Here is a 21,826-nt window from a genome sequence, read left to right as displayed (position 1 = left end):
TTGGCGGTCAACTTAGACAGGTAGTTCAACTTATAACAGGCGGTAATGTTTTTTTTTTTTTTTTGTCTTTTCTTGCACCATGTATTCATTTTTTGAGGAACTCCCCTTACTCTTTCTGTTCAGCTACACTTTCATTGTTTAACATTATTGAAAGTGAAACAATAATTAAAAATACTATTCAAATACTGTAGTTTTAGAAATTCCATATATGGCAGCTAATTTTCTCTGGCTTTCTCCATTTTCAAGTACAGTACAACCTCGATATCTGAAATCTCTCGGAATAAAAAAAAAATCGAGATATCGAGTTTTTGAGTTACCAAGGTTTTGAAAAAATTACACTAGAAATTCTCACAATTACATACACATACGCTATATGCATTTATATATGTAATATGAGACCAATTTGAATTACGATCAATAAAGTAGTCTTCAATATTTTACTAGATTTGAAATTTTATAATTGTCGAAAGTGCACAGGAAGAGATTTTGAAATGAAAAACAACTTCAACCTGGTTTTTCACCTAAAAATTCAAAAATCCTTATCTTCAACTAGTAGCTCCCCACATTCAAAAAAGTTTTCAGTAGCCATTTTGTAGGAGTTAAAAAAGCAGAATAATGAAAATGAGGAACGCATTTTCCGTTTTCACTTGAAATCTGACTGGTGAAAAATCAACCCCCTTTCGTCAAAGTGGACAAAATGTTCGAGAGAAATGCACAAAGATTCTAAATTCTGGGGAAAATACAGCACCCCTTTCATACCAACACTTCCCTATTATCTTGCTTCAATCCAAGAAGAGAGATGAAAACTGGTCCCTGAAACTGGTTTTATTACAAAAAATGCCTAAGAAAAACGACAACTGAAACTTGCTTTTGTGCAAAAATTTCGACATATCAAGGGTTTCGAAAAATAAATTTCGAGATAACTATGGAAAATACATTGGGGTTTTATATAAAATGCAGGGGAAAATTGTTTTTTCGTGACATCAAGGGTTTCGAGATAAGGAGGTTCGAGATATCAAGATTCGACTGTACTTTTAATATTTCATACTTTTTATTGATCTCAAGTTCCACTAACTTTCTTTTTGAAGCCTTTTTATGTAAAACTTATAGCACAAAGAGCAACAAGCTCGACTCTCCCAGTTCATAAAGGCAAAATTAAAATGTCCTATCTCTTAATCCCTTGCACCAGAAACATGTAATTTTAATCATTGCTCATTAGCAGGCCCAGATCTGCGTACCCGCAGTGCGAGGGGCCTGCGTCCTTAAAGGTGCTAACGGCCCTAGAAATTGATGAAAAAATAGAAAAAAAAAAAACCTAGCACTAAAGCTTATCGCTTTTCAAATAGACACTGCTGGCCGCTAGGGAGAGGCTCTACATATTTTGTTGCAGGGGGCCCAAAGTGTAGCAGAATTCATGTGTTGCCACAACGTATTGCAACTGAAAGAAAAGACTTTGAACTTTTCTACTGACACCTATTTTCATTGAACAGAGTCCAAAAAGCTATCTCAAGTAGAACAACAAATGAAAAACATGTTTGGAGAATAAAGAGCAGCATAAGCTTTATGCTGCTAATTAGTTAGTAAAATGCTAGCTTGTCATCAAAGCGTTCAAAACATTCTTTGAAAGCTATCAAAAAAAATATATATTATTATTGTAAATAAATAAATAATAAGATAAAATAATATGCTGAAGAAAGTTTAAAAAAATAAACCAAGTGGTCAACTTACAAAGGTTTTTTTTTTTACAATACTGCAGACCAAATTTGGCGTACATTAGTGGTCAAGATAGAGAGGTGGTCAAGTTACAGAGGTCTTCCTTCATTATATGAGACAGGGCTAATTAAGTTCCTGACAAAAGCGGTCAACATAGACAGGTGGTCAACTTACAAGGGTGGTCAACTTTACTGGTTTTACTGTAGTTCCGAAAAAGAGGTAATGTCTTCAGCTTCCCAGATCCAAGCTAACTGCTAGCGATCGACCCGATGAGTTTCCTTCCGCGGATTTTAAAAGTACTCCGTATGTACTCACTCCGTGTTAGACAGAATCGGATTCCGAACCCATAATCCACCAATGCCTCATGTACTAGACTCCTCTATCCCTAACTTCAAACCACAAATATACGAAAAGACATTTTAGACACGTGTTTCGAGATCGAAAATAGCTACTTTACGTACACTTGCGTAAATGGGCTGAGCTTCGGGACGTAGGTAATCCAAAAATTCAACAAGAGTGTAATACCGAAATTTTTCTAGGAAATATAGTTTGCATTTCTCGTATTGTATTGTGATCATCTCATACATTGAAAGTCATAATGAGATGAAATTCTATGCTTAAAAACATGGAATAGTGCTCACAATCTACGTGCTAAAGTGTTGCTTCACATTTAATCAAACCTCAATGAAACAACCTTTTAGGGTAGGGAATCTCAAGGGGTGTTTGCAAAGAAATATCAAAAACAAAATATAAATTTTTTTTTCAAAAGAAGAATATAACTACTTCGTTATTGTCATCTTTACTTACGTTTTTGCAATTATCTCTACGGGTGTTTTGCTGCCCCCACATTTGCACTTGTGCGGAATAGTGCCACTTCCGCATCTCTGGCCTTCTGTCACGGTCAAGACAGCAGCTACAAGCAGGAATGCCAGACAGACTATGAAAAGGAAAAGAGATTAAAACAATGAAACTGGAAGCTAAAGTCATTTCGATTCAGTCTGAAACACGAAGCAGCCAAAATCATTTTTGGTTTGCGGCCAATGAAGCGTGAGGGTAAATCCAGGGGTGACATACGTATTATTTTTGGCACAAAGCACACTAAAAAAAAACGTTAAATATGATAGATTCTTGTCTTTATTGCATGAACTTTACAAAAAAAAAAAAAAAATCTGTGACCCACTTTCCCCAATTAACTCTAATTTGAATTCCCAAAACTTTGAATTCAAATTATGTTTTTCGCAATCACGAGTTGCGACAAGACCCTACTGATTAGAGTTATTGTTTCTCGAAACGGCTCCCCACCCCAAGCATGTCCCTCCTCCTGGGTGGTTACGTGTGTATAGTTGTGTGTGTAGGTTTACGTGTGTGCACGTAGGCGTGTGTATGTGTGTAAAGGCGTGCGCGCGTTACTGCCGTGCTAAGCACAGATGTGGTATCTGCAGTAGAGCTCAAAATGAGAAATTGACGATTAAAATTTTACAACTCGTTTCTTTGATTTATGACTTAGTTAAATGCTCAACTTGCAGTAGTTGTTTCGTAAATAACTTATCTAAAAACCGTAAGAGCGTATTTTTGTAAAAATCTTAATTTAAAATTAATAAATGTAGTTACAACACATTTTCTTTTCAAAACCTTTTCATATACTAAGCCATTTTCACCGTAAGTGACAATTACTAAGCATTTTTAGGGGTATCTGCACAGATACGACAAAAATAGCTTAGTCAAACGTGCTCAATGTATCATTAAATAATACTGAAAACATTTGTTTTCTTTACACTTAACTTTTTCGCTTTATTTTGTTAATACAAATCTAACAAAATCTACCTTCTGAAAGATACCATTTTCAAAACTCTGGACACTGTAATCCAAAACAATTTTCTGTTTTTTATATTCAAAGAATATGTTTTTTATAATGTTTTATTTTCTAGATTCATTTTTACCGAGCATGAAAATAATTTTGACAGCAGACGATACTTAAATAAAAATATTACTGGCCGTAGAATGAAATGCGTTTTTTTTTTTGCATGAAAGAATTAGATATGAATATTTTACATGCATTTCATTTTTAGAATTCGCATTTTAAATAAACATTTAAATAGAAAAAGCTGAATATTTGCTTTAACAATTATGCAAAGTTGTATTAGATTTTATTATCAACCTGTATCAACTATTCAACGGTAAACTAATTTTAATATTCTGTATTACAATAAACTGCTACATTATTAAATATGCTGCTTTACTAAGGTATAAAAGTCGTATCTGAGTCATTCCATTTCAAATCAGGCAGGCAGGTATGAAAAGTGTCATATGACCATCACCGATTTTTTTGAAAAAAATACAGTAGTTACAACTAAGGTACATATGGACTATCCCAAAAGGATTTTGCAAGAAAAATTTTTTTTCTTCAGTTACAGCCTATTAAAATTCTGCACAAAATCCGCCATTTTGGAAAAAACCGGCAAAACACTCCATTTGAAATGGACACTATTTCAAAAGTATTTAACCTATTCGAATAATTCTTTTTTCTAAAAATAAATAAGGACCCATATATCCTCTAGACATCGTTTTTGAAAGTTTAGTTAGGTTTTTTGATAAAGAAAAAAATTCATTTTTGTCGCCAAAAAACTGCATTTTTACCAATTGTATGATTTTTTTTCTCCATGAAAAAAAAGTTTTTTTTTACTAAGCGGAGATGGCAGTCTAAAGCCCTTATATGATAGTTTCATAACATATTTTATTAGAATCCTTAAGTGCATACAACCTCGTAAATAAAATTTGAAATTTTGAAAATTTTCAAAAATTAGCGGTTTTTGAAGTGATTTTACTCAAAAAACCCATTTTTTAAAAATCTAAAAATTGGCTCATTTGAACCCCATATAATGCTTAACTAGTGGATAGACACCGCATCCGGTATTTTTTCCCATAAAATGTTTTATGATTTTTTGAAAGTGACCTTATCGCCCATGGCATGCATGTAAAATAAAAATGTCTAATAATTTCAGTCACTGAAAATCTGATTATATTGATCTGATTATATTTTGTAGCCTAATAGCTACAAAAACGGTGCACTTTATCAGGAACAACTAAAATCTTACTGACTTTTAATAATATATCAGTAACAAACTGCTTTTGATGATCCAGTCAATTCGTCTTTTTGTAAGACTCTGTGTAGTTTATAGATAGAAGAGCCTTTGGTGATTATATTAATGACTAGCTATGATAATGATGTACTTTATCAGCAACAGTTAAAATCTTTCCTTTTTTTAAATAAATATTAGTTTATTTCGTCTCCAAAGCTATGCATTCACCGTTACTTTCATATGCAGCAACAAATCATATTTTTTCTCTTTCAATAGTCATTCTCTTCAACTCAATTACACGACAGGGAAAATCATCAAAGGGAAGAACAATACAATGCATTTAAAACGATTAATTTTAATTTCGTGCTTTGGTTGTCATTGGCGAATGTTGTCACATAATTTTTGGATCCTACCTCGTATGATTACTTTTATACGTAAGAATATTTATACTAAATTCAAACCGTAAAACTCACTTGTAGTTTAAGAATTTAAAAAACCCATCTGTTTTATGAGAGAAGTAATCAATTGAACATGGTTGTAAGTTGAGGTAACCAAATAGATCTCACTAAAGGTGACTATTATAGCCAGGGATCCAATTTCTAACAAAAGAAGTGCAGGATCCCTATAGTCTTCAGAACTTGTTTTAATGCTTAAGTGGCCTGAATTCGGTCAAAAATACAAAAATTCGAGTAAAACAAACAAGGAAGTATGGGAGCTCAGCTCCCATAACAATTAGGCGCTGATCAACAGAAAAATATATTTATATAACGAAATACAAAATGCGAATTGACTGGGTCATCAGATATTTTGAAAAAAACTGCTGGGTTTTATTCAGAATGGCATAGGAATGATGTGAAAAAAAATTGGACTTCATATTCGAATTCAGTTTTGCGTTATTTTGGTTTTACTACAAAATTTCAAGGTGTACGAACGCTTTTGGAAACCACTGAATTAGTCATTAATATAATCACCAAAGGCTCTTCTATCTAAAGGCTACACACAGAGTCTTACAAAAAGACGAATTGACTGGGTCATCAAAAGCGGTTTGATATTGCTATATTATTAAAAGTCAGTAAAATTTTATTTGTTGCTGATAAAGTGCACCATCATTGTAGCTATTAGGCATTAATCCATTAATATGATCAGATTTTCAGTGACTGAAATTATTAGAAATTTTTATTTTACATGCATGCCATGGGCGATAAGGTCACTTTCAAAAAATCATAAAACATTTAATGGGAAAAAATACTGGATGCGGTGTCTATCCACTTGTTAAGCATTATATGGGGTTCAAATGAGCCAATTTTTAGATTTTTAAAAAATGGTTTTTTGAGTAAAATCACTTCAAAAATCGCTAATTTTTGAAAATTTTCAAAATTTCAAATTTTATTTCCGAGGCTGTATGCAACCAAGGATTCTAATAAAATATGTTATGAAACTATCATATAAGGGCTTTAGACTGCCATCTCCGTTTAGTAAAAAAAACTTTTTTTTCATGGAGAAAAAAAATCATTAAATCGGTAAAAATGCAGTTTTTTCGCGGCAAAAATGAATTTTTTTCTTTAACAAAAAATCTAACTAAACTTTCAAAAATGATGTCTAGAGGATATATGGGCCCTTATTTGTTTTTAGAAAAAAGAATTATTCGAATAGGTTAAATACTTTTGAAATAGTGTCCATTTCAAATGGAGTGTTTTGCCGGTTTTTTCCAAAATGGCGGATTTTGTGCAGAATTTTAATAGGCTGTAACTGAAGAAAAAAAAATTTTCTTGCAAAATCCTTTTGGGATATTTCATATGTCCCTTAGTTGTAACCACTGTAATTTTTTCAAAAAAATCGGTGATGGTCATGGGACAGACCCTGCCTGATCTGAAATGGAATGGCTCATCTACAAAAAATACTAAGGAAAAAAGTGGTAACTGCGCAGATACCACTTTAAAGGCTTAGTATTTGTCACTTACGTTCAAATTGCCTTAGCAAACTCCGCAAACTGTGCAGTTACGACTTTTTTCATAAAGCTTTTTTTAATGTTTCGCGTTCACAAATCGCCAAAAAAACTTGACATTTAGGTAAATTAAATTACTAACGACCACCTGGTGACAATAACTCAATTTTGATAAAATGTGCAGATACCACATCTGTGCTTAGCACGGCAGCGTAGGGGAGTGTGTATGAGCATGCGTGTGTAGGACATGGACGCCACCGCCCAGGAAAAGTGGATTCCGGTGGACCAGCCGCGCCGCCGCCGCGCCGGTGAACGGTGGTGCTGCAGCCATGATCCAAGCTGAAAAAGGAACCACAACGTCAAGGACTGTCAAGTGAGAACAATAAGCAATCGTGATTGCTCAAAAAAAAAAAAAAAATTAATTTGATTTTTGACATTTTGAATTCAAATTATGTTTTTCGCAATCACGAGTGTGTGTATGCAGGCGTGTGTGTTTGTGCGTGTAGGCATGTGTGTTTGTGTCTGTGTGCTGGCATAAGTGTGTAGGTAGTTGTGTGTATGAATGTGTGTGTAGGGGTGGGGTGTATGTGTGTGTAGGCATATGTGTTTGTGTCTGTGTGCAGGCATGAATGTGTGGGTAGTGGTGTGTAGGTTTTTGTGTTTGTGTAGGTGTCTGTATGTATGCGTGTGTGTATGTGTTTGTTTGTGTATGTATGTATGTGTGCGTGTGTGTGTGTATGTGTGCGTGTGTGTGTGTAGTTGTGTACGTATGCGCGTGTGTGTAGGATGTGGACGCAACCTGGAGACGGCTTTCGCTAGAGGAGCAGCATCGTGAGGAGCCGGTCGACGGTGATGGTGCGGAGGGTGGCGGTGGGAAAATAAAATGATAGCACGCCAAAAGCAGTCAAATGAAAGCAATAAGCAATCGTGATTGCTCAAAAAAAAAAAAAAAAAAAAAAAAAAAAAAAAAAAACACGGACTTTTCTTCTACGTAATGCAATTACCTCGCCTGCCTTGTCTAGTGGACAGAGAAGTCTGACCGTGACAGGAAGGTCCGGGTTCGAATCCCGGCTCGGGCATGGACGTAATGCCTGTCCTTGTCTTTTCTTTGGGTGAATGTGTTGTTATGCTGTGAATGGATGCCTACCCTATTAACAGGTCCTTTTGGCATGTGTGTGCTGTGAAAGTCGGACTTCACACCAAATGACGGTACAGTTGGAAAAGGGAAGCAGCGCACCCCAAATTGCCAGCCTAGCTGGCACACGACAACAACAATGCAGTTACCTACATTGTGCAGGTTTTCATAAGCAATGTTTAAACGAAGATTTTTGCGCAGTAACGAACATTAGTTACGTCCGTTACTGAGCCAAAGAAAAAAAAAAATTTGAATTTTGAAATTTGGAATTCAAATTATGTTTTTCGTAATCGTGAGTGTGTGTGTTTGTGTCTGTGTGCAGGAATGAGTGTGTGTGTGTGTGTATGTGTGTGTGTGTAGGTTTGTGTGCATGTGTGTGTGTGTGTAGGTTTGTGTGTATGTGTGTGTAGGGGCGTGTGTGTGTGTGTGTGTAGTTGTGTATGTATGCGCGTGTGTGTAGGATATGGACGCAACCTGGAGTCTGTTTTCGCTAGAGGAGCAGCATCGTGAGGCGGCCGGTCGACGGTGGTGCTGCAGAGGGAGGCGGGGGAAAATAAAATCACATATAGTAATTCAAAATAGTCAAATGAGAACGATAAGCAATGTGATTGTTAAAAAAAAAATATATTAACATTTTTCTGCAAAATTTCAGAATTTAATTGCATTATATTATGCAGTCGATGTTTTTCATTACTTTTATGCAGTGAACTAAGAGTCCAACATATTCAGTCTTTTATTTGTTGAGAGTTTTGATCGATAAACTATTAAAATGGAACTGCCCGTAGACTGCCGTAGTGAAATGAATCCAACAGATTGCATTCGAAAAAAATATATTTTTGTAAATAAAATAGTAGTGCAGTGTTCCCCCTCTCCGTTTTAAAAGAAATATATATGTACCATAGAGTTGCAGTGGGATAGAGAGAGCCTGCCTTTCTATAGAAAGAACAAATTCCCTCTCTACGAAATAAGTTTTAGTTTGTGGGCACTCTTCTTTTGATTGGAGTAGAAATTCAATAAGAGTTCACTTCCGCAGTTAACAATCAATGGAAAACTTGCCATATATGGAAATATTTTACTATTCTCATATGACGAATTATATTACATTACAATCCGGGGTCTCTCGTACCGACCATTATACGTGGTTTAACCGGTTGGATTAGCCCTAATGACAGCTATGTTTTTTTAATCTGAATAAGGAGCCGAGCAATCCCTGAACCAGCACCCCCTCCCCCCAGGCGTTGTTTGGAATGGAAACTTGGAAGACTTCGCGACCATGAGAGATTCAACGTGCCCCAGTCACCATCAACGACCATGGAGGAGGTTCGATCGGTTGGCATCGAAACCGGGACCCTCAAGTTACGAGTCCGACGCCTTACCGCTCAGATCACCACGGCCTCTCACGTGATGAACATAGGCGCCACATGCAAAATTTTAAGGGGGGGGGGGCTCAGAAATTTTCCCCGTGGAAACCGATTTCAGTACACACAGGTTGGAGTTGTTAAAATTTGACATTTTCGATTACTCACTCATTAGTGGCTGGAGAAGAAATATTTTTACATTTTTGCAAACAGAAAAGTACTAAAAGCAAGGAAGTTCTCATTTCTAGGGGGAGAGCTTAAGCCCCCACTTCCCCCCCCTCCATATGGCTGCCTATGACGATGAATGCAGGATCTTACCCCTATTCCGCTCTGAATGTATTGTAATACTATCTTTACACTTCTATGACATGAACACATACAAGGGTTACGTGAAATACACCGCCAGCTCAGTCATTTCCAGCCGAGGAGTGCAGTTTCGTGCTTATTAGCACTCATCAGCCCGGCATAGGAAAGTGACTGAGCTGGAGATGGAAAACCTCTTAAGGAAGCCAAGAGTGCCAAACAAACTGGTAGCTAATGTAGAATTAGCACAGACCAGACGAGTGACCGAAGCAATCTATCTAGCTAATTCTACATTAGTTACCAGTTTGTTTGGCACTCTTGGCTTCCTTAAGGGGTTTTCCATCCCCAGCTCAGTCACTTTCCTATGACGGGCTGATGAGTGCTAATAAGCATGAAACTGCAGTCCTCGGCTGGAATTGACTGAGCTGGCGGTGTATTTCACGTATATCTGCCTTTGCCCTGGCTATAGGGCGGTAACCTACTGAACTTACAAAGGTTATTTTTTAGTGAGAACATTTCGTAATGAAGAACGAGAAACATTATCGTCGAGTCAAAATTGTATCAGACTAAAGCGTGAAAAATGTCTTACTTTTTAACAAGGTCAGTAAAAACATCGATTAAGTGAACATTTGTGGCAGTGCAATTGGCAGCAAAGGGGTGCAAGTGGACCTTTACAATTGTAGAATAAAATGCGGAATTTAAAGAAAAGGTCCTAGGAATTCTTTCATTGAAATGATTTTTCTAAATCATGCTGTATAGCCTACCAGGAGTACTAGTACAGTGAAACCTGTGTAAGTTGACCACTTGCGCTGCACTACTTTAGTCCTCAACTTAAACAGGTGGTCAACCTATAGAGGTTGAACAATATGATTAAATCTAATTCTGTGCCTGAAAATAGCAGTCAACATAGACAGGTGGTCAACTTACAAGGGTGGTCAACATTACAGGTTTTACTGTACTATCTCTTGCCCCAGGACAGAGATGTTCACCTACTATTTGTGTACTGGTTGTCTCCAAATTTTAATTTTCGGCACATACATCCCTTTGCTTCTCTCTGCCTCATTTATACAGCTAAAGCAACAAAACATCAGAAAGCTGATTTTACCATATTTAGAATTTTGTAGGGCAGTCATTGTGTAAAATAAATTGTGTTACACTAATGTAAGAAGGGTTTTAAAAAACAAAGACGGGGGTGAGAGCAAAAAAGAAAACATTTACGCTATTTTGTTGGCGCTCAAAATACGGTGGTAGGTCCACGAATCGTACGCTATTTCAGCCCATAACTAAATCAGAAAAAAACAGATATATAAATTAAAAAAAAAACTTACCAACTTTTATGTTTCCCGAATAAGCCATTCAAAGCAATGTTGAAAGAAAGTTTTCAGCAAATTTACAAAATACCACTATGAGATTTTCTATTGGTCAGTGTAAATAGAAAAATACATTTTTAACCAGTTATTCCCCAATATTCAGAGAGTTTGGCACACATTTGGGTTGCATATTCATTGTCATTTCTGAAGGCATACTTTTTTTTTCAAGTATTTTCAACGCATCAATATAATCCATAAACTAAAGAAAAAGCAACGCAAGGGAATAAAATGTAATTAAAACGCAGGATCTCGCAACGATTTCAACTTTTTTTCTGCAATTGCGACATTGCTGAAGCAACACCATAATGACTCAGACAGAATGGGTCGATTTTTGGCGTTGAAAGCCTATTTCACATTGATACTGCGTCACTAATGTTTTATAAAATCTGAGTTTTTTATCGGTTTGCAGGTGTTTGTGAAAAATATTGAATAATCATTTACGCTTCAAGATAGAGCATAAATAAAATAGTGTTATTACCTGCGCAAGGCAAAATGTAAAAGATTTTTCAAAAATTAATGCATATACAGTTACAACTCCCCTCGTTACAGCACGCTTCGTAAAAAGGCAAATTCGGATAGATCGCACTTTTGTGTTGCAGCCTGAAAAATTAAATGTAAATAAAACCTTACTTTAAATTCGAGACTACTGAAGAAAAATACTGCATTCTTCAGAAATAGTCGCTCCTTTTTTAACAAAATGGACGAAACTAGTGTTTTCTATCCCTTGAAACTCGTTGCTGTAATCTGTAGTTTTGGACATTTATTTCATCAAAACTTAATAGAAACATTTTAAATAAATTTTTCTATCTTAAAAGAACAATCGTAAACACATTTTTTAAATGTATTTTGTACCAGTAATGTCTTCCTGATATGAGAAATAACGCAATTATTCGTAGGTATACACTTCATTTAATTTTACGTTAAATATTGTTTTTTTATAACTTTGGTTACATCATGGTTTCGAATATAACGCACTTTTCTGCTTATAAGGCATGACAAAGATTCACTGTAGTCGTTATACGTCGGGTTACGATGAATATTCCAATTTCTCAGACTGCTTCACTGTTTATTTCCTACTGTTTATTTCCAATATTCCAATTTCTCAGACTTGCTTCACTGTTTTTAATTTTTCATTATTTTGCCCCTCATTTGCACAGTTACCAGGGCAGTTATTAACGATATCAGGAGGGTGTAATTTACAAACTCCAATTTTAAAAACTATAACTGCGCATACATTTTTTTACTTCCTTTTACAAAAAAGGAAGTTTTGTATTCGCGAAAAATTTTTCACTCAAAAATAGACCTTAATTTCCATTTTGCGCACCCCCCAATGAATATTGAGTTTTTGTTTTTCGACTCGACCACACGTGGATAAGTGCCTAAGAACGTATAGACAGCGAAATATCCATTTTGACGATTCCCGAGAAAATATAACAACGAGTTTTCTCGTGACGTCTGTATGTACGTATGTATGTGCGTATGGTATGTCGCATAACTCAAGAACGGAATGTCCTAGAAAGTTGAAATTTGGTACGTAGACTCCTAGTGGGGTCTAGCTGTGCACCTTTTTGGTTGCATTCGGATGCTCCAAAGGGTGTCTTTTGTCTCTTTTTGGGGGAAAATCATTGTTAATTTCGATGTAAACTCAAGTGGTGTTATAATTTGGTGGACACTTGACAATATATCGCCAGTATTTTGGTCGCCAAGTTTTGTCGCCAACTTGGCGAAGAATTTGGCGATTAAAAAAATTTTTTTTTTAATTTTTTTTTTCTTTTTCTAAATCTGGTTTCAATTTGGACACTGTTTAGAAAGTAAACTATTGAATCACATTAAATCTGCCAACAATGAGAAAATGACATTAAATTGGAGCAAAAGGAAGTCATGTGATGCACACATCAGCTCGTTTTCATTGTGTACACATATTTGATTTTCACTGAGGCGTATTCATGGCGCAATGTGTTAAAGAAAATTCTACACTAATAAAGAAAAATTCATTTATGAAAACATTATTTCAGATTTAAAAGTATGGTTCTTTATTTTATTTTTACTCTTATCTCAAAAAGTTTTTTTCACAATTTTTATGCACTCCTACTTGTGCACCTTTCATAGTTCTGAGAAGATTTTGATGGATTTTCAACTTTACGCTAAGCACTAGAGCAGCCAGAAATTACCTGCGGAATAACCAAGCACCAAACGGTTGTAGTGCTCGGAAAGAAAAAGATTAATATAGAGAAAAGGTCTACAGAGTTCCATAAAAATAAAAATATATCGAGTTATTGTTTTTAAACTGAGAAAATTTGACGCAAAAACTCATTTGGAGAAAATCGAATTTCAAGTTTAAATTTTCGAGTTTTGGTTATTAATTATGCACATAAATTGCTAACATATCTGCTTCCACTGAGTGTAGAGACAAAAATTGACCAGTTTCGCAAAGCTAAAGAAATGAACGAATAAAATTGTGAAATGTTTTCAAAAAATAGCCATTTAAACGTGTTCAGGTCCTTAAAATTAATGAATTCATTTTTACTATAGATTTAAACACCAGTAGAACACCGATCAAGCAGTTTAAAATGTAAACAAGCTTCCTTGTTTTTACACAGAAAAAAGGCTCCATGATGTTTTAAGTACTAAAATGTTTGACTAGTAGACATTTTTCAAAGAATAGTACTTATTGGTTTGGGAAACAGCCGATTGAGTGGTGTAGGGGTTAAGCGCTTGCCTCTTACGCCTAAGGTCGCCTGTAGGCATCTTTGGATTTTTAAGATGCTGAAAATCACCTATGTCTCATGCAGGTTACAGATCCCTTAATAATCTATTCCGCTCAGACATTCTTAGCTAAATTATATTCGTAGTGCAGTTTCGCATCGTGAGAAGACACGTGTCCTTAAAGCTCCTAAATGCTCTAGTATACTAGATTTGCATATGGTGATTAACTAATATGTAGCTCTTCTGGAAGAGAGAGATTTTAATAACACATGTAACAAAAAAGTTTGTACTGATTTTGTTCAATTTCCCAAGTTTACTATTATGATCCAAATCCAAAATAACATGCAACATTCTTGGATTAAGTGAACGATGGAAGAATTTAAGGATTTGCAAGCTTCTTTGTTTGAGAAATATTTGGCTTAGTGTTTGACGAAAAATCCAGAGCGATCGTTTAAATTGCCTGATAAAAATGAGGATTATATATATTTTTTCAGGTATCAGGTTAAAACTTCGTTTCAAAGAAAAGATTGAATAAAACAAGAAGAGGATAAGTTAAAACATTAGCGCAGCAAGTAACAATAAAGCGAGGCACTTGAACAACCCTGACGGATGAGAAAGACACTGTCTCAAGTCAATTGTGTTTTCCTACACGACTCTCAATCAGCGCTAATGTTATTTCTGACTAGTGGTACCCGCACGGCTTTGCCCGTAATAGAAAAATTAAAAGGTCTTTTGGTTCGCCTGTATATTTACAAATGATGTATGGTGAATTTTCTCGCCAATTGGCTTGTACCCATGTTGCGGTTCCACGTTATGATAATTTCGTATCTCGCCAATTGGCTTGTGCCCATGTTAAGGTTCCACGTTTTGATAATTTCGTAATTTACTCGTCCATCTTATGATATTTTTGTTCTTAAAATTGGAATACAAAAAGAACCACTTTGAATTTCGCCAATTGGCTTGCCCTTGTTACGTTATGATAACTTGGTAACTTACTCGTCCATCTTATGATAATTTTGCTCGGGAAAATGTTCTTAAAATTGGAATAGAAAAATAACAAGTCGGATTTTCGAAAAATCGCTTCGAGGTGCACACCCCCATGCTACAAAAAAACTTTGTGCCAAATTTCATGAAAATCGGCAGAACGGTCTAAGCGTTATGCACGGCACAGAGATCCAGACATCCTACAGACATCCAGAGATCCTCCGGACAGAGAGACTTTCAGCTTTATTATTAGTAAAGAAAACAACTTTTTGTTGAAATAATAGCAAAAAAAGAAAAATAAAATTAAAAAATTACAGCTTTTATATGAGGCAGTGAGAAGCAAAGGGATGTAAGTGGATATTTTCAAGTTTTGAGTGAAACGACTATAAAGATAACGTCCTAGGTTGGCTTTCATTGAATTTTTTCCCTAAATCATGCTATACAGCAGCACGTACCAAGGTTACCAGTACTATCTCTTGCCCGAAGACATAGGAGGGGTTCACCTACCTTTTGTACTGGCTATCTCCAAATTGTTAATTTTGCCACTTACATCCCTTCGCTTCTCACTTCCTCATATGCAGTTGTTTTTTTAAATTTTCGGCGTTTAAATGCACGCAGCATTTTCCAGTTGTTTTATTTTTGGAAATGTACAGAACGAAGTTAGTACTGCCATTGGGGTTGTTTTCTTCAGTCAAAAGTAATACTTTTAGTCAGTGAAATTGATAGAATAAGCGAAAAAAATAACATGGACTCAGAAAATACTTTTATTTTCCCAACAGTTATTTTTTAATTTTTTTTAACTGCAGAATTTTTCAAACAAGGCGTAATCTTGATGACGTCACAAATGATAAATTTTGGCGCATCTTTCCATTGTATTTCTACGTTATGATAATCAAAATGCGAATCGAAATTGCGTTCTACGCTTGTTATCAACCCTATCGTTGCCTATACACGTGAGAGAAGATGCGAATTAAATACTTTGTTCTGTGAATGGCAACACGAAATAGCATTTCATCATTTGTGACGTCATCGGCAGAAGCTTAAACAATGAAAGCGCACCGATTTAAGTAATTTTTTTTAAATATTAAACTTAAACAAATCATTTAAAAAATGGTCAGATCCTATGTTTTTAAGCATGTTCTTACAGAAAAAGATACTTTTAAAATTTTGGAAACGATCCCATTGGTCTAAGAAAATTGTTCCAAAACTTTAAGTGTTGATAGTAAATTTATGGGCTATTCATTCCTTGGGGGGTGCTCATTCACTGGGCGGTCTACCCTATGCAGCAGAAAGCTGGCTCATAAGATGTTGGACGATTTGCTCTTGAAGTTAAATTGTTAGTTTATAGATATAACCACTAATGTGTCTTTGGAAGATGTGCTTTTTTTAGATATTGCCGTCATTGCGCAAAAGTGCTTTATTCTTGTTGCGCGCAAGACTGGAAAAAACCGCTGTTGCAAAACAAAATGGAAAAGCTAGCTTTCGAGGGCGTCAAAGCTGATAGCTTCCGAGGTGGCTTTTGTTGGTACGTTCTAAAGAGTAACTTCATCCCTTCAGACCTCTGTCCATCATGTACCAAGATTGGTTATCATAAATTTGAGCTTAAACCCTAGCTAAACTTCAATAGCTGTATTGCCGACTAATCGTAACTGAAGATCGGCCATTACTCTAACAAGAAGATTTGGATAACTGGACAGGTAACTACTTAAAGCATGTTACTGGTAGACTTTAAATGGTTTTTATTTGTTGATCAATTGTAGATGCCTTGCTTTGGATGCGAAAATATTTCGTTGTAGCGGAAAACGTGTAACTTTATCAAATTGAAGAATACATAAATAGATTTGAAAATATATTATAAGTGAACCTTTTTTTTCTCACACCTTATCCAGGTTTAGAACTGTTAAGGTTGGTAGGTTTATTTTTCTTTTCAATTTTGTTTACATTTACTTTATGTATTTTATTTATATATAAATGTTTTTGCCTTTTTTTTTCTTCCGTTTTTTATAGTTTAAATATGTTTCTTCTTTACTTTTCTGAATTGATTAGAAGGAAAAAGCAAGAAAGTCTTTGATTTATTTTTTATGTTGGAATGTGTTTGCACTGAACAGGGGTGAGAAAAGCAGGAATTCTGTTGCATTGTACTTTTTTCCGCGCTTTCTCTGAACCTTTATTGTAACTGCCTCCAACAGTGTACTATTTGCGATGTAATTGCTTTCCATTTGCGTGCTTTGAAAAAATATAGCGATGTAAAGCAGGATAATTCGACATTTTAGCTAGAGTTCAGATAAACAGTGCTTAACTGTATTAATTCATACAATTAATTCATACATTATACAAGTATTATTATATCTGTTTTTATATGTCATTACAACGCTGTTACTAAGCGATCGAGTAAATGTTAGCTGGAATACCTATATCTTTATTAAAAAAGACAACTTGTAAAAAGTGTCGTTTGCAGTCTTGGCATCTCATTGGGTATCAGAAATGTAGTTGACAAATACTTAATTATATTCGGCTAGTGCGATTATAACTTCTATCCAAGTTAAGTAAAGAGCAGTATTTTGATAATAACAAATTTATTTTTGATCAGCAACTGGTAGTTATTTTATGTTACCTATTAAACAGCTGAGATTAACTCGACAAACTAATGAAATTTCGATTCGACACATTACTTATTTCATATTTATGACATCTGTGGTGCCGCTACTTGTCTTTTGATAACATGCCGATATCGATAACGTTATATCGATACGGTATCCATAGCAAGTATCGAAGAGTAGGAGGATTGCAGAATGTATGCTTGCTTGAAGTTTAGAGGAAGCCAAAATCATGAGTTAAAAAATTATTCTTTTTTGATATTTTCAAAATCATTTGTTATAATACAAAAGGGAACGCTTATTGCTTAGTGTTTGATATAGTTAAATAATAATAACAGCTAGTTAATCCGTGTGAATCGTTCGAGATGCAAACATTAATTAAAAAAATCCAGAAACATAGCCAAAATGAGGCGATAAAAAACTTCAAAATGATGCTTGAGTGGTTTTAAAAGGCATTAAGGAATAGAAGCACAAAAAAAAAAAAAAAAAGAAAAAAAAAAAAAGAAAAAGAATTCCCTTGAGACACATTGCGATTTACCTTGTTAAAATAAGCGTTTTATTTTCTGATTTTAATGCAACAGCATAACTGTAGTTCAGAATCCTGCAACTACTTTAGATTACATTCTTAGACATTTGAATCAAAATACTCTCGAGGAAAAAAGTCATTTTGAAACGACATTTTTTGACCCTTAGGAAATCGAACCTACGACCTTCGCTTTATTTACATTGCGCTTAGGCTGACAAAGCGAAATAGGCCTTCTTCGCGGAATGCTGTACATTAAAGCAATGCTGAATTAAAAAAAAAAAAACAAAAAAACTTGATTTTTTTTAAACAAAAAAGGCATAAAGTGATTTGTTTTGTTTCGCTGAAAGCGGTAAAAAAGAAAACTTTAAAGGTGACATTACTTATGAAAAGAAATTTTCAGAAAAATTGAACAGCTCACAAAAAAATTTACAGATTGTTTGCCCAAAATGTCCTCTCCTTGAACAAGTACATTACATTACTAACTGGTATTTTCTCTAGGTGGTTCATTTAAATCTGTACATCTCTACATAGTATAAAATGAAGTGTCCAAAAAGCGTCTGTGTGTTTGAACTCGCAAAACTCGAGATCTACCCGGCCGATTTCGCTGAAATTTTCACAATTTGTTCCTTTAAGTCCGGAGAAGGTTTGCAGATCAGTTCGAAAAAAATTCGATGAATAGTTCTTTTTTTATTCCAATTCAGGTCCAATTTTCACATAAATTCCCGAATATGGGGGGTTAAAAAATACTCGCAATTAGTAATATTATATATCGTTGGAAAGGGAAGAATTTTCCGCGTTCTACGCAATTTGTTCCAACGCTCTAACTTAATTGCGGCGGGAGTTATTTACGTTTTTAGCTCGAATTTGTTTAGGCATTACTTTCTTCGTTAAATTTATCAATAAAAAGTGAATGAATTGTACCACAGTTTTCTTTTTGACACCACTGAATAGAGCGGTTTTTTTACTCCAGATCTAACTCGACCTAAGGTCGAATGTTTAACCCTCTATCCCCATTAGAAAAAAAGTTACAAGCGAATTAAATGAAGTTCAAAAATCTGTTCTCTATTCAAGTTTTTAACCATTTTATTTTGCGTTTCCACGGTACGCCTTTTGAATCCATTGTTTCTATCTTTCTCATTTTCATTTCTGAAACTTATTTTATTTTGTGTTTCCATAGTTACGCTTTTTCAATCCATCTTTCTCATTTTATTTTAATTTTTTAAAAGTATTTTAATATCTGTCGTCATTGTTTGTAGTTGAAATTTTGCATGATGATTTTTTTTCTTTTATTTATGCCTGATTGTTGAATATACGTCACTTGACACAATTTTTGTTTTCAAAATAGACCGGGCAAAGCCGGGCAAAGCAGCTAGTAAATTATAAAAAACGAAAAAAAAAAAAAAAAGAGAGAAGAAAAAGATAACTACTTACTTGCGGTTCTACTCTTAGATTTCCCCATCAGTTGAAAATTTCGGCCAAAGCACTACTTCATTAAATTCATTGACTTTTATGTGTGTTTGCAAGGCGACGGCTTTGTTGCAAAGATGATCAAGCTTACGATGACTCGTTTCCCAGAATATCTGTTTGCATGCTTGCACTTCATCGATGAAATTTGTGTCTGTTCCAGAAAGGATCATACGGATTTTAATGACGCTATTACATTGGAACTGCGCAGTAAATCAAGTTTTATGCGATTCCATAATAACTTTTGTCGTAATGAATTGGTAAGTGGAAAGGAATAAAAAGATCGAAGTTCGATTTAAAATCGAGTTATGAAAAGAGGGGGGAGGGGGGCAGAGAAGAAGGCCGAAGTGACATTAAATTTAATTTATTATACTCACGCAAAAAGCGAATGGTTGGCTACTATGAAGCAGTTGGGATTTTCTGAAGTAATCGACATTGTAAATTTGCATGAAATACACCGCCAGTTCAGTCATTTCCAGCCGAGGACTGCAGTTTCGTGCTTATTAGCACTCATCAGCCCGGCATAGGAATTGGCCCGGCTTTCCTATGCCGGGCTGTTGAGTGCTAATAAGCACGAAACTGCAGTCCTCGGCTGGAAATGACTGAGCTGGCGGTGTATTTCATGTATTTCAGCTTTAGGCCCTGTCTGATGGGAGGTAATTTACTGAATATTGTAAATTTGGTTTACAAAAGTTAGTTGTTGTCATTCTTATAAAAATAATGAATCACTTTTCAGTCAGGTATGGGTATATAAGGGGGGGGGGACCGTTATTTCCTACTTAGGTGACCAAATATAGCCTAAAGCAGCGTTTCGGGGACTGATGTTTCGAAAAATTCTTCCCAGACTCCATATTTGTGCCCAAAAAGGTACTTATGTCCGTTTGGAAATGGCTTCCTCCAAAACTAGGAGCTGGATCCGTCTTTGCATGTATAATTCGGAGACACGTTTTTAAAACTAGGGCTTTATTAGCATAATAGCTGAAGGAAGAATTCATTAATGGAGAACGAGGGCGTGTTTAGTATATTTGTTTTAAATGTGTGTATTATAGGTTGAGGGACACAATTACTATTTTTTCTTATTATTTACGATTGTAGGTAACGGCACCAGTAACAGATATGCTTAAGACATCGCTCTCAAGTTAACTCAATTTTCTGAGCTTTTTTAATGTATTTAGACTTTTTAAACTATTTTTCTCTCATACAACTAAATCTTATCTAACGTTAGGCTGCGTCTAGATCCTCTGAATTAATTAATTCTGTTTTTATTTGCTCAATTTCGAAAAAAGGTCAACCCCTCAGTAACAGACACCGACAATTCTGATGAGACCCAGTAACAGATGGGATGAGGAAACGATGAGTAATGGACAGAATTCCCCTTTTCTCTTCAAAATGTGCAAAAGTTCATCATTTTTAGAACTAAAGCCTCATTAAATTTGAGCGAACATGGAACACCAGCTGACCTCGTGGTGGTTGATCATAACCCTCCCCGCCGCTGCCTCGTAAATACCAACTGGCTCATGAAATTCACTCTGGTTGCATACACTTGGTTGCACCGTATTCATGGGCCACAGCAACATCCGTTTTACAGGCCTAAAATTATTAAAATACAAACTTACTACTGTCTGTTACTGGTGCCGTTACCCTAGTTTTTTTTTTTTTTTTTTTTTAGCAATCACGATTGCTTATTGTTCTCACTTGACTGTTTTGATGTTCTATGATTTTATTTTCCTCCCGCCTCCCTCTGCAGCACCCCCGTTGGCCGGCCGCCTCACGATGCTGCTCCTCTAGCGAAAACGTCTCCAGGTTGCGTCACTTACTTACCTACACTTACACATACACCCACATACGCATACGCTTACACATACACCTACACACACATACACCTACACACACGCATGCATACAGACACACAAACACATACACACACCTACACACACAACTACCCAAACATACACATACCCCCCCCACACAGACACACATACACCCAACTACCCACACACACACATAAACCTACCCCCACAAACAAACATACCCCCCGCACACAAACACACACGCCTACATACGCACACACACACACACACACTCGTGATAGCGGAAAACATAATTTGAATTCAAGATGTCTAAGTTCAATTTTTTTTTTTTTTTTTTTTTTTGTATCTGGATACCTAGATTCAAGTATCCAGAGATCCTAGATTCAAGCATCTTTAGCAACAAGATTCAGGGAGCAATATGGATTCGTAAGTGTGATGTACAATAGGTTGTTGTTGTCCCTTATCGCACCTGGAGAAGGAATTCTACACCAGTGTTGTACAGTTCAGTTCTAGACCTTCTCATGCTAAGCAATAAGTTACCACACTTCAGCCGGGGATAAAGCAGAACTACATGCGATGCACCGTCAGCCTGGTTATGGCATCCAGAGACTGCAGTTTTGTCCTTTATTCCGACTCATCAGTCTGAATAGACAAAAAATCAGCTGGAGGCGGATGTCATCCTATTTAAGCCGAGAGTGCCAATAAACTGGTAGCTAAAATAAATTTAGCGCAGCGAGATTCCTCATTCATGGTGCGTGTTGAACTGATTGCGAGTGAAATGCGTTGCAGCTGAATCTTGTGTTATGTCTTTCAGAGCTGCCTATTGGCATACTT

The sequence above is a fragment of the Uloborus diversus genome, chromosome 7, assembly GCF_026930045.1.
Source record: "Uloborus diversus isolate 005 chromosome 7, Udiv.v.3.1, whole genome shotgun sequence".
NCBI lineage: Eukaryota > Metazoa > Arthropoda > Arachnida > Araneae > Uloboridae > Uloborus > Uloborus diversus.
The sequence above is the reverse complement of the archived record's forward strand: the minus strand, read 5'-3'. Positions refer to the sequence as shown.